This window comes from Pteronotus mesoamericanus, unplaced genomic scaffold, assembly GCF_021234165.1.
Source record: "Pteronotus mesoamericanus isolate MK-2021 breed Mesoamerican mustached bat unplaced genomic scaffold, CSHL_Meso_final contig_56, whole genome shotgun sequence".
NCBI lineage: Eukaryota > Metazoa > Chordata > Mammalia > Chiroptera > Mormoopidae > Pteronotus > Pteronotus mesoamericanus.
This window is the reverse complement of record NW_026555201.1, coordinates 7,379,681-7,391,946: the sequence shown is the minus strand read 5'-3', so window position 1 is coordinate 7,391,946 and position 12,266 is coordinate 7,379,681.

Below are 12,266 nucleotides of genomic sequence, written 5' to 3'. Positions count from 1 at the left end.
GTGCAATGTTACTTAAAGTTTAACAGACAGATATAAATGTCCCAAACATCTAGTGCCAGTGCCTCCTGAGAACCCCCAGGAGAAACAACAGCCCCTTATACATGTAAAACCCCTGCAGAAGCCTCCAGAGACCTTGCTTGGTGCCACAGCACACCAATATGCCAAGGCTCTGATAGTATGCTCCAGAGGCCTAAGGGCTCTTCTCACAGACCCTATGCATATTGAGCTAATGGAGGCAGACCCCAGTCCTGGAGAGACAAGTTGGGATACCCTGGAGAGGAAAATGGCCACCTGAGAAAGCGGCTCACAGGAATGTCACCCACAAATGCTTCCAGCAACAAACACTTAAGATTCAGATAACAGGAGAAAATCAAGTAGAAACTCAGATCAGGACTATACCTTAACAGAAATTAAAAATTTTCTCAAAGATTTTATGCGCAGGAAGACTCTGAATTGTTACTCATAGCTACCAAAATGTGTCAACTGACTGATATCACTAAAGACCCTAAAATATATGACTTTCTTAAAGATTCACCTGGGCTATGCACTTGTTTGCTCTGAGATATCACAGAACCTGAGCCCCCTCAACTTTACCTTGCATAGGGCACAACTAGAAGATGGCTCACAACGTGTCCCTGACACCAAGGGAAACACGGAGAGGGTTCTTGAAGTCGCTAGTGAGCAGGAAGAGGAAGATGGGAAGGCAAAGTTCCCTAGAGCCACCAATATTTGTACCAGGCCCTTCCTGAGCTCACTTGGATACTCATTGTCTGGTTCGGTACCCACCCTTCCATCACAGCGATCACTGCCAAGGCTCGTTTCCGTAAGTGGAGAACATTAAGATGAAGCCCATCTCCTGTTGGGCAAAACTGACATGATCCAATGTGTTTATCATTTCCATGACCATAGTGACTTAAATGACCCCCTCTTGAAAGGTCCCCCTGAAGAAGCCCCATTGGACTCCGAATTCAGGGATTTAATTTTACAGATGTTCCCCCTAATGACAGAGCAGCACTACTACATTTTATTGGAACTGCTGAAACCATCCAAAAGGCACTAGAACTCCTAGGAGAAAACTGATATTCTTCCTGTCTCCCTTGAAGATACAAATCTTATCATATCTTTGAAATGTAAACACCCCAGGAAGTAACTGAAATTCTGCCCACAATTGCCTGAGACCAAGAAAAATGGAGGTCTTTTCAAATATAAAATGCTATAAAAGACCTCTTGCCCCAAATCTATTCCACAGCCACCTTAAAATTACTTGTTAAGGATAAATACAAATCTTAAAAATCTTCTCCAGGGAGGAACCAAGATGGAGGGGGAGTGAGTGGAAGTCATACTGACCTCCTCCCAGGACCAACCTGGAATTACAACTAAATTGTGGAGAAATCACCCAGAACAAACGACAGAACAATAGTGAGAAAGAAGCCTTATAACCTCAGACAGACAGAAGAATCAGCTTCAGCACAACCTGACTGGTAAGGAGTGCGGTAGAGATTCGAGGAGGCGGGCAGGGTGCCCATATGTGTCAGCACCAGAAGGATATTGAAATGGCTAGTAGGATCCCCCTGAGAAGAGCAGGGTCTAAACCATAAACGGGGATCTCCAGCCTACTGCACCAGAGCCCAAAACGTACACAGATAACAGCCAGCTGTGAAAAACAGCAGGGTTGCTGTCTGCCAGAGACAGTCGGCTGGAGACTCAAAGAGTCATTTAAAGGGCCAACACACAAATTTTTATTTGCAGCTGCTTACCCTGGGTTTCAGCAAAGGTGGAGGCAGAGTGGGCTGGAGACACCTGAGGAAAGACTCAGGAAGGAGGCTTTGGGGAGAGAACTAAGAGAGTAGCCAGGGTGGGGGAGGACCCCAGTGCTGACTCATCCCCCAGATGGCAGCAGCCATCTTGCTCAGGCAGAGGCCACTGCCCTGAGCAGCAACAAAGTGAGAGGAACCAATAACCCCAACCCCAGGAGGACCTTGGCCCCACCCTGTGGTGTCTCTAAGCCGGCCCGCTGAGTGCAGAGTGGTAGCCACAGATAGTAGATCTCTGGCTAAGAAGAGGGCAGATTGGTCTAGAGAGACTGGAGATGGAGGCTTTGGGGAGACAATGGAGAGAGTAGCTGGCAGGATCCTGGTGCTGACTCTTCCCCCATATGGTGGTAGCCATCTTGCTCAGGGAGACCTGTCCCCTGAGCAGCAGCAGCATGAGAGGACCCAATAACCCTGCCCCCAGAAGGGACTCTGCCCTGCCCTAGGTGTTTCTAAATCAACCTGCTGAGTGCAGAGGGACTAGATTAATAGATGAAGGAGACAGCCACAGACAGTAGATTCCTGGAAGTCTTGAAAAGACTGCCTAAGGTCAGACAGGGTCAACATCTGACATCATCAGAGGCTGATCCAGAAAGAAAAAACAGCGGTCTCCTACCATAGAAGTTCACACCACAAAGTCAGGAAATCAATACAGATCAATTTAAGAAGCAGAAACAAAAGAGAAGAGTCTCACAAATAATAGGAAGACAAAGAAACACCCCCCACTCGAAGGAAAAGGAGGAATCCCCACAAAGAGAACTAAATGAAATAGAGGCAAGTCAACTATCACATATTGAGTTCCAAACAACAGTTCTAAGGAAGCTCAATGAGCTTAGAGAGAATTACAAAAAAATTTAGGAAAACTATAAGGAACTTCCTGCAAACTCTATCAGCATGAAAAATGATATAGAAACTATTAATGAGACAAGAGGAAATGAAGAATACAATTTCTGAATTGAAGAACACAGTAGAAGGGATCAAAAGCAGGCTAGATGAAGCAGAGGAACGAATCAGTGAGCTGGAGGATAAGGTAGAAAAAAGCTCCCAGAAAGAGCAAGAAAATGAAAAAAGACTCAGAAAGAATGAAGAGGAGTTGAGGGAAATGCAAGACAACCTGAAACATTATAATATCCATATAATAGGGATACTAGAAGGAGGAGAAGAGGAACAAGGGATAGAGAACCTGTTTGAAAAAGTAATAATGGAAAACTTCCTTAATTGGAGGAGAGAAAAAGTCACACAAGTCCAGGAAGCACAGAGGGTCCTCTTCAAGAGGAACCCTTTGAGGCCCACTCCAAGACACATCATCATTAAAATGGTAAACATCGAAGACAAACAGAGAATCCTAAAGGAAGCAAGGGAGAAACAGGTAATAACATATAAGGGAGCCCCAGTATGGCTAGCAGCTGACTTCTCAACAGAAACACTGCAAGCCAGAAGGAAATGGCAAGAAATATTCCAAGTCATGAAAAGCAAAGGCCTGCAACCAAGACCGCTCTACCCAGCAAGGCTCTCAGTTAAAATGGAAAGTGAAATAAGGAGTTTCCCAGACAAAAGAAGGCTAAAAGAATACACCTCCACCAAACCAGCACTGCAAAATATGCTAAAGGGACTGCTTTAAGATGAAGAAAAAGAGTCTATGAATACCCAGTTCCTTTCGCAGTCACCAATACTTAATATTACCAATATTTTTAATCTTTAGTAATCTGATTGTGAGAATGGTGTGTTCTTTTAATTGTTACTTTATTATTTGTTGAAACTAAACCTGTTTTTTATATATTTCTTGTCCATTTCTATTATTTTTAAAAAGCTTTAAGTGACTTTTTGGTATTCTTTATCCATTTTTTGATTAAAGGTTTGTAGAATTTTTGCCCTAAAAAAACAAAACCCTATTAACCCTGTTTTTGATGTGTTACAAATACTTTCCTATTCCGTTACTTGTCCTTTAACTTTTTTTATAGGTATATTACCATATAGTCTTAAATGTTTAATATAGTCATATTGTCGATATTTTACTTTATAGCTTCTGGGTTTGAATATGTTACTTCAGGGTAAGAAAAATATTATTTTGAATTTTCTCCAAAACTTCCTTAGATTTTACATATTGATTTTTAACTCACCTGAATATTTCTTGTATAATGTGTAAAATAGGGCTCTATATTTGTTTTATTTCAAGTAATAGTGGTCCATGCACCTTATTTGTTGAATAAGCCTTATCTTCCCCATTGATTTGAAATATCAATTCCATCATATATTTTATTGTTAGACAGATATATATACACATTTGTTTCTAGAATACTCATTTTATTTCATTGGTCTACTTGATTATATCTGTGCTGGTATCATGTTGTTTTAATTGGATTTAAATTTTTTAATATTTATAATGGATCTTGACATTTAAAAAAGTAAATAGAATCAATCTACATTTTAAAAATAGAAAGAAAGAAGGAACTCCTACCTTTTGCGACATCATGGACGGAACTGGAGAATATTATGTTAAGTGAAATAAGCCAGTCGGTGAAAGACAAATACTGTATGATCTCACCTATAAGTGGAATCTATTCAACAAAATAAACTCATGAACAAAATGAACCACAGGCAAGGAAACATGGAGCAGACTGAAAGTGAGCAGAGGGGATGGGGAAGGAGGACAATGGTGGAAAGAATAAGAAGGGACTAAACAAAGAACATGTATGAATGACCCATGGACACGGACAACAGAGTGGGCATTGACTGTGGGTGAGGGGGGCTAGGTGGGGTGGGTGGAGGAGGGCAAAGGGAGAAAAACTGAGACAACTGTAATAGAATAAACATCATTTAAAAATTCAAAAATAAAATACATACATACATACATACTTTTGGAAAAATAAAGAAAAAATGGAGGGGGGGCAAGGGAAAGTGATAGGGGGAAGGCAGAGACAAATGTATTTGAAAAAAATAAATTAAAAAAAAAGAAAAAAAATGGACAGAAAACAAATTTTCTCCATAAATAGTAGTAAAAAGTTTTAGCCATCGGAGTGGATAACTTTAACTTGTGCCATCTGCCACTTGGGCTTCAACTGTTATTTATAAACTAGTGAGTTACATATTGTTAAATCTGATGGCAGAAATTTTAGGACAGAAGCTATAAGGTTCTCAGTGTCTATCTATGTGATTATATATGTATATGTTATGTATATTTGATTTTTTTTCCTACCCCCAGGTATATTGCCAAAAGTAATTTGTAAAGAGCTCTATTTAATTGGTTTCAAAATAAGTGTGTATGTATTAAATATTCCTGAAACCCAGAAATATAGAAACCAACCCAAATGTTTTTCAAGTTCACATGACCTAGTATAATCTTTGGTAAATAAAAGCTAGTTTAAGTTTGGTTTACTAAAATAGGTATGTCTTCAGAGTTACTAGCATTAAATATAATGCAGATATAGAGCTTTTATTATACATGGGTTTAATAGTCAAATAAATTCATGTTTTCACAATTATAAAATTTGTCAGCAAGAAAAATAGCTTGACTTAGCTCACTGTCTAATGGAGTCTCTAATGAGTACTCTAAACATCATTGGTGGGAGAAAATTAATTAGAAAGATGTAAGTGAAATAAGAATGTAGGTGACTTTTTCAGCAATAACTATAGTATAGTATGTGTACTTAATAATAATTTTCAAAATCTCTTTGGTAACTTGCTAAATTAAATGACAGGAATTCATTGAATGTCTAGATCACTGCCAAATAAGATAAAATACTAAAACATTAATTGCCAAACAAGTCTGTTTACCTACTTTTGATCTCTTATTACATAAAACTAAAAATTTGGGGATCTGTTAGTATTGCTTGTGCCTCATTAAAGACTGTGTTATGAGAGAAAAAATGTTGAAATATATTAATGAACTTGCTAATCTAAATAGTGCTGGCATAACAGACAGTTCACAATTGCTTACTTCTTAGTTTTTACTAGAAATTAAAGGGTTAAGAATTCAAATTAATATATGTAGTTAAAACATCTAGATAGAATAAGAAAAAAATTTCATTTACAAGGGAAATAGGATGTATTTTTGGCTAAGAAAATGTATAAAGTATGGAGATACACTATTAGCAAGAAGAAAAAGTAAATTTGTTTTAAGTATACTGGTTATTTCTGAATGGGAAAGACAAAAATAAAGGACAAAATGATATAGAAAGTTGGAGAAAGAGAGAAAGAGAGAACTTTATGTAGTCAATAAGACCTAGCCAGTGTGGTTCAGTTGGAGCATCGTCCCATAAACCGAAAGGTTGTGGGTTCAATTCCTGGTCAAGTCATATACCTAGGTTGCACATTTGATCCCCACTCCAGGATGCATATGGGAGGCAACCAAGAGAAATGATTCTCTTCTCAGATCGATGTTTCTTTCTCTCTCTCCTTTCCTCTTTCTCTAAAATCTATGAACTATTTTCTTAATTTAATGTCTAAGCCAGAGTGAATTTATTATGGGGGCCTTTAAAAATAAGCTACAATATCAATACTGTACTTATATAAAACTAAAACTTAATTTTCTTTCATTTGCTAAAAGCACAACATTTTATTGGACTATTAATCTGCCCTTGATAAAACATTGTGAAATGCTTTTCTTTACCTTTTAAGTAAACCTGTCTAGCAACAAAGAGTTCATTTTTCATCAAATTAATTTTCTATGCCTTATGTTATCTTAATCAGGTCTTTGATTACTAAAGAAAACTGAGTATTCTCAAGAGCTAAGTTTGGTTCACAGCTATATACCTTCTGTATTTGCCTTTAAAATTTTTAGTCACTTGGTTAGATAAGTATTGTTCCATATAGATCCGTAATGCTATTTAGTCAACTCTTCAAACTTTCTGATATTTTTGACAAAATTCCCAAAATAAAATTGTAAATAAAATCTTTTTGACCTAGAAGTAACTTTGGGATTTCCTAGAGGGTCCCTGGAACATCTCAAAATAGTTGTTCTCTCTCCTTGTAAAAAGGATAGGCATTAAACTAATTAGGCTTATTTGATATGGTAAATATCATGGGAAGCATTGTCATGTGGGAAAGAATGCCAAATCTTCCTTATGGATGTCCTTGTATGCATATAGAAGTGTTCCAGAAATTATATAAAATGTCTAAAAGTTTGCTATGTAATGTTATCAGTCATAATTCCAGTTATTATTTTAAAATGTTGGCCCTGGCTGGGTAGCTCAGTTGGTTAGAGCACCATCCCAATAAGCCAAGGTTGTGGGTTCGATCTCCTATCAGGGCACATAGAAGAATCAACTGATGAATGCATAAATGATTGGAACAACAAATCAATGTGTTTTTCCTCTCTCTCTTCCCCCCCCAAAGTCAATAAAGAATTTTTTTAAATGTTATGTGTCACAGAAATAATAAAATCCCCTGTCAATTGCGTTATAATGAACTCCCATCAGATCTTTAATTATGGACGTTTTTAAGACTTTTCTCATTTACCCACAGTTACTATTTTCCTCCAATGCTTTTGCAAAAGTGCTTCATCTTCAAGGATATTCATGGAAAGGACTCTGACAAGTGCAGGTTTCTGGTGACTTTCAGATCATACCACTGAATTGGTTAAGAATTTACAGAAGTCTAAGGAAAATTGAATTCATTAAACTGCTAACAAAAGATCACAATCAAGAATTAATTATATAGGATTTAGTAGACTGCTGTTGATCATAACTTTTTATAACTTTTGTTAAAATTTCTCTGATCCTTTAATCTTTTGGTTTCCAAATTTAAGGGAGCTTTTTTCCTTAAAGTAACTATAACTTTCAGCAATTTGAAAAGTATGCCTTTGTTAACAAAGATGAAACCATTTTTCTTCCCACTTGATCCCAAAAATATTCAGAAACTCTTGATGAGTATTCTTATTTTCATAGTGATAGTTATTTGTATATGTTCAAGTAACAGGACACAATTGTAAATATTGGTTATATTACCAAGGCTTTGACTGGAATGTCATATTTGAGAGGGATATGCATAGACTCAGATATGACCCAACAGCTTTAAGGAACTATGGTTGACTTTATGGAGCCAATTAAGCACCTTGAAAAAATCAGTACATTTGTTACAGGGTTCCCAGCATCCTTACCCGGTGAGTAAGAAAGGTCACTTCCTGGTAGGCCCAGGAACCTCAGCCAACCTCAAGGAGAGAGGAATTCATCCAAATCTACAGGTATTGCAGGCAATGTCTGATGGCAAGTCCTTGGCTTGATTGAGATCCTTATGAAAGGTTCCAGCAATGGAGATTTAAAAGCCTTTATAGTCAATCGCTATTCCTGCTGCAAATATGTAAATAGTCCAAGTTTACTGAAACTAGACTTAATTTGCAAACAAATTAATCTTATCTTAGATAAACAAATTATGGTTTTTGTAGATAGAAAAGGCAGTAATTATAGAGAGAAGTTATGTTTCCATAGAAACTATAATGACACACTTGTGGATATTAGATTCTAGTTGTTAATTGTCTTTGAGATTTTGTTTTCTACCTGCAAATTGGACTGGACACTGACTTCTTCTCATTCCCTTCCATATCTGGCTATAACTCTCCAAACTAATGTTTCTGGTTTTTCTCCCATCCATCTGACTTGGAATCATTGAGAACTAAAATTGCCTTTTTCCCAAAGCCCTAAAAGCTAAAGTGAGACAACTTGATATAAACCTCAGAGGAATCACCACAACAGCTCACGAATGGACAATCTTTGTGCCTATTGTTGTGCAGACCACTGAGAAAGACCACCAGACATTCAAACTGCACACCAGGAACACCTATCAGATTCCACTGTCTGCCCCACTCCATCTGGAGATATTTCAAGCCTGAAATATAGAAATCTTCTTGACTGGCTTCCTTTAGAACTCAAAAACTAGGATAATAATCTACTCCAATCATTAACTTTTCTTTTTTTCCCATAGAAATGTCTCATATTAAACACTTGATGCAAATACTTGTACATAAACACATGCATCACTACCTCCTGACATGAGACATCCTTGAGCTCAACTGACCCATCCTCAGGACTAAGAGACTGGTTTGATGAGGTATGAAGCCCTCTGCCAACTCAGGATGAACTCAGAGCTGCTTACACCAGATGGTCCAAGATGTTAAACAATTCCACAGTATTACCCAGTCTCTGAGCAGATTCCCAGGACCCTTGAGATCACTGACTGATTTTCATGACTGGATCTTCCAAGTTTGGGACAATGGCAATGGACAGGATTTGACTATTGCCTGTATCTTATTATAGAATTTGCTACTATAATCCTATTTAGATGTTCATTTTCTGAGATACAAGTGCCCTACCCCTGACTTTCAGCATATCAGCCACCCAGGCTGTTAATGTCCTCACCATTGACTCTGAAGCCCCATGTCACAGGGTGGATTGTGGTGTAAGCCTGGCCAGTTGACTCTTCTTTTGGGAATGCAAGTGCCCAACACATGCTTTGAATGCAGAGGCATCCATCTCAAAGAGACATTCGCTTTGGTAAAGGCTCTCTCACATACCCGCCATCATGAGGCTCTTGTTTTAGAGATTCTGTTTGATTTAGATAACTGGTCACATGGGCTGCTTGTTGTTTCTTTGTTTCTTTCTTTCTTTCCTTGTTTGTTTGTTTCTTTCTTTCTTTTTTCTTTCTTCCCACACATTAAATTCCTGGTCTTATGTTTAAAATTCACCAATAAAGAATGAGCCTGGGAAAGCCTAGACCCCCACATTTGACCCCAATGAAAGCAAACCCCAGGTCCATGCTTACTCTCTCTATATATACCTGCATCCTCATTGTGTGCCCCCTTGTATGCTCCATGGCCTGTAAGTAATAAACTTTTTTTCTTCAGAGTTTCCTGACGGTTATTGCTGAAGTCCGTATTGCGATCAGGATACGAACCACAAGGGTGGTTCCAGGCATAGCTGGCCTGGAACGGGGAGATGTCTGTGCAAAACTCACTGGGGCCCAGGTGAGTGTCCCCCAGGCATATCTAGCAGATAGCATTGCTATTGTCATAGTTGAGACTGGGGGTACACAACACTCTTGCTTTGCTTTCAAGTTATTTCTTTCTCTACCCTTACCCTGTCAGGAAAGTGCTGAGGTAAGTACTTAATAATTACCAGTTGCCTTGTTGTTTGTCCTGAAAATCTGCTGAGTTCCTGCCAAGCCTGGATGATATCAGTGAGTATGTGTTTTCTGGGAGTTGTGGTGGCAGACATTGCAGGGAGGGGAATTAAAATCATGAAATAAGAATGAGGATCCCAGGCATCTGTCAGCTGACAAGTGAGTGTAGTTCCATAAGCAGCCTAAAAATTGGGAAAATCTCTGGTCCTAAGGATCTGATTCAGTTCCCAAAATTCAGGTCACTATAGCCCTCTCATACGATGGTTCCATAAATGCCCCTTACTCACATGACAGTCTTTCAGGTGTTTCGGAGCCAGAGCAGCCTGATTTAGAACCTAAAGGCATCTTCTGGCCAATCCCTTTCCAGGTTGGTCCAGGACAAGGCTGGCCTCTGGGAGACAGTGAATGGGATGAGTTCTTGCCAGACTATTCTTACTTGACATGTGACACTTTTTCAGGTTGTCAAAATTTATGAGGCCTTTACCAAAATGAGAATCAGAAAGACCTGTGGAAGGAGCTCTCACAACCTGTGACAAGCACAAAAGCTCTAAGCAGGGGCGTCCAAACTATTGGTGCCTCTGGGCCACACTGGAAGAAGAAGAATTGTCTTGGGCCACACATTAAATACACAAACATTAACAAAAACTGATAAGCAACAAAAAGGTTTTAGGTAAATTTACGATTTTGTGTTGGGCCGCATTCATAGCCATCCTGGGTCACAGGCAGTCCAAGGGCCTTGGGCTGGACACCCCTGTTCAGGAACAATGCTAGGGTTATAATTTCCTAAGCCATAGTTAAGAATGTCCTAAGGTAACTGAGGATCCTGAGAGATTTGCTGAAGAGTTCAACATAGTTATTTAAACCTAGGAGCCTGAGTTTTCTAATTTATATCAACTAGTTCATATGCTAGTTGGTGAAGGCCAGATGTGGCATTGGGCGAGGTTTGCCCAATAGGAACATCCCAAAAGAAACTTTAAAAAACCCCAAACCTCTGATAAGGAGGAAAATGCTGGAAAACTTGTTGGAGAGCTCTACAGAGCAAGTTCAGTACCCTTTCCAAACTCAATTGATCAGGACAAAATTCAGACCTGCTCACAAAAGTCTGACAGATCTCTTCATGACTATCATAATCAACTTTAGATTGTTTTTAAAGTAAACTCTGATATTCCTCCAGATGTTGGTTCTATTTAAGTAACCTTTCACTCTGTTTAATAATGGGCTGAATTGAGACCTTTCCCTTTTAGTTAAAAGGACCGGGATGGAATGGGAAACCACGTCCACTCTAGATTTGTTTAATGTGGTAAATAAACTTGCTTGTATCCTAGATGAGCCATCTAGAAGAAAGACCATGAAGATTTTTCATTTTCAGCTCTGGCAAATGAAGTCACCTATACAAAACCAAAAGTCTTCTAGCTTCTGCTGTTATTGCAAAGAGTCACGATATTGGAAAAGAGATTGCTACAAATATAAGTGCTTCAGAAGTCCTCAGCTTTCTAACCAGCCTTTCCAAGGTCTTCCTAATCCCAGGGACAGGGCTCTGAGGAACTACAGGGGCCTTTCCCAATTCTCTCTCGCTCTTTTTTTTTTTTTTTTTTTTTTTTTTGGAGAAGAGACACACACAAAAAAATCTAATTATAAACTGTGAAAAATGCTACAAAAGAAGAGGATGCCATAGAAGATCAACACAGGGAAAAATAATTTTAATTGGGCCTGGGGGGTCAGTGAAGATTTCTTTGACAGAGTGTCATTTAAATTTAGGCCTGAATAGATTAAGTAGGACTTAGTTTGTTGGAGAATTCTTTTTTTAATATATTTTATTGACTATGCTATTACAGTTGTCACAATTTTTTACCCTTTGCTGCCTTCCACCCAGCACCCCCCATTCCCTCCAGCAATTCCCTTCCCCATAGTTCATGTCCGTGGATCATGCATATAAGTTCTTTGGCTACTCCATTTCCTACATTGTTCTTAACATCCCCCTATCTATTCTGTAACTACCAATTTGTACTTTTTAATCCTTGCACCTATTCCCCCATTCTCCCCCTTCCCCTCTAAATGATCTCCGTATCTATGATTCTGTTTCTGTTCTGCTTGTTTGCTTAGTTTGTATTTTAGAATCAGTTGTTGATAGTTGTGAATTTGTTCCAATTTTAATATTCATAGTGTTGATCTTCCTTTTTTTAAATAAGTCCCTTTAACATCTCATGTAATAATGGCTTGATGATGATGAACTCCTTTATTTTTACCTTGTCTGGGAAGCACTTTATCTGCCCTTCCATTCTAAATGATAGCTTTGTTGGATAGAGTAATCTAGGTTGTAGGTCCTTGCTTTTCGTCACTTTG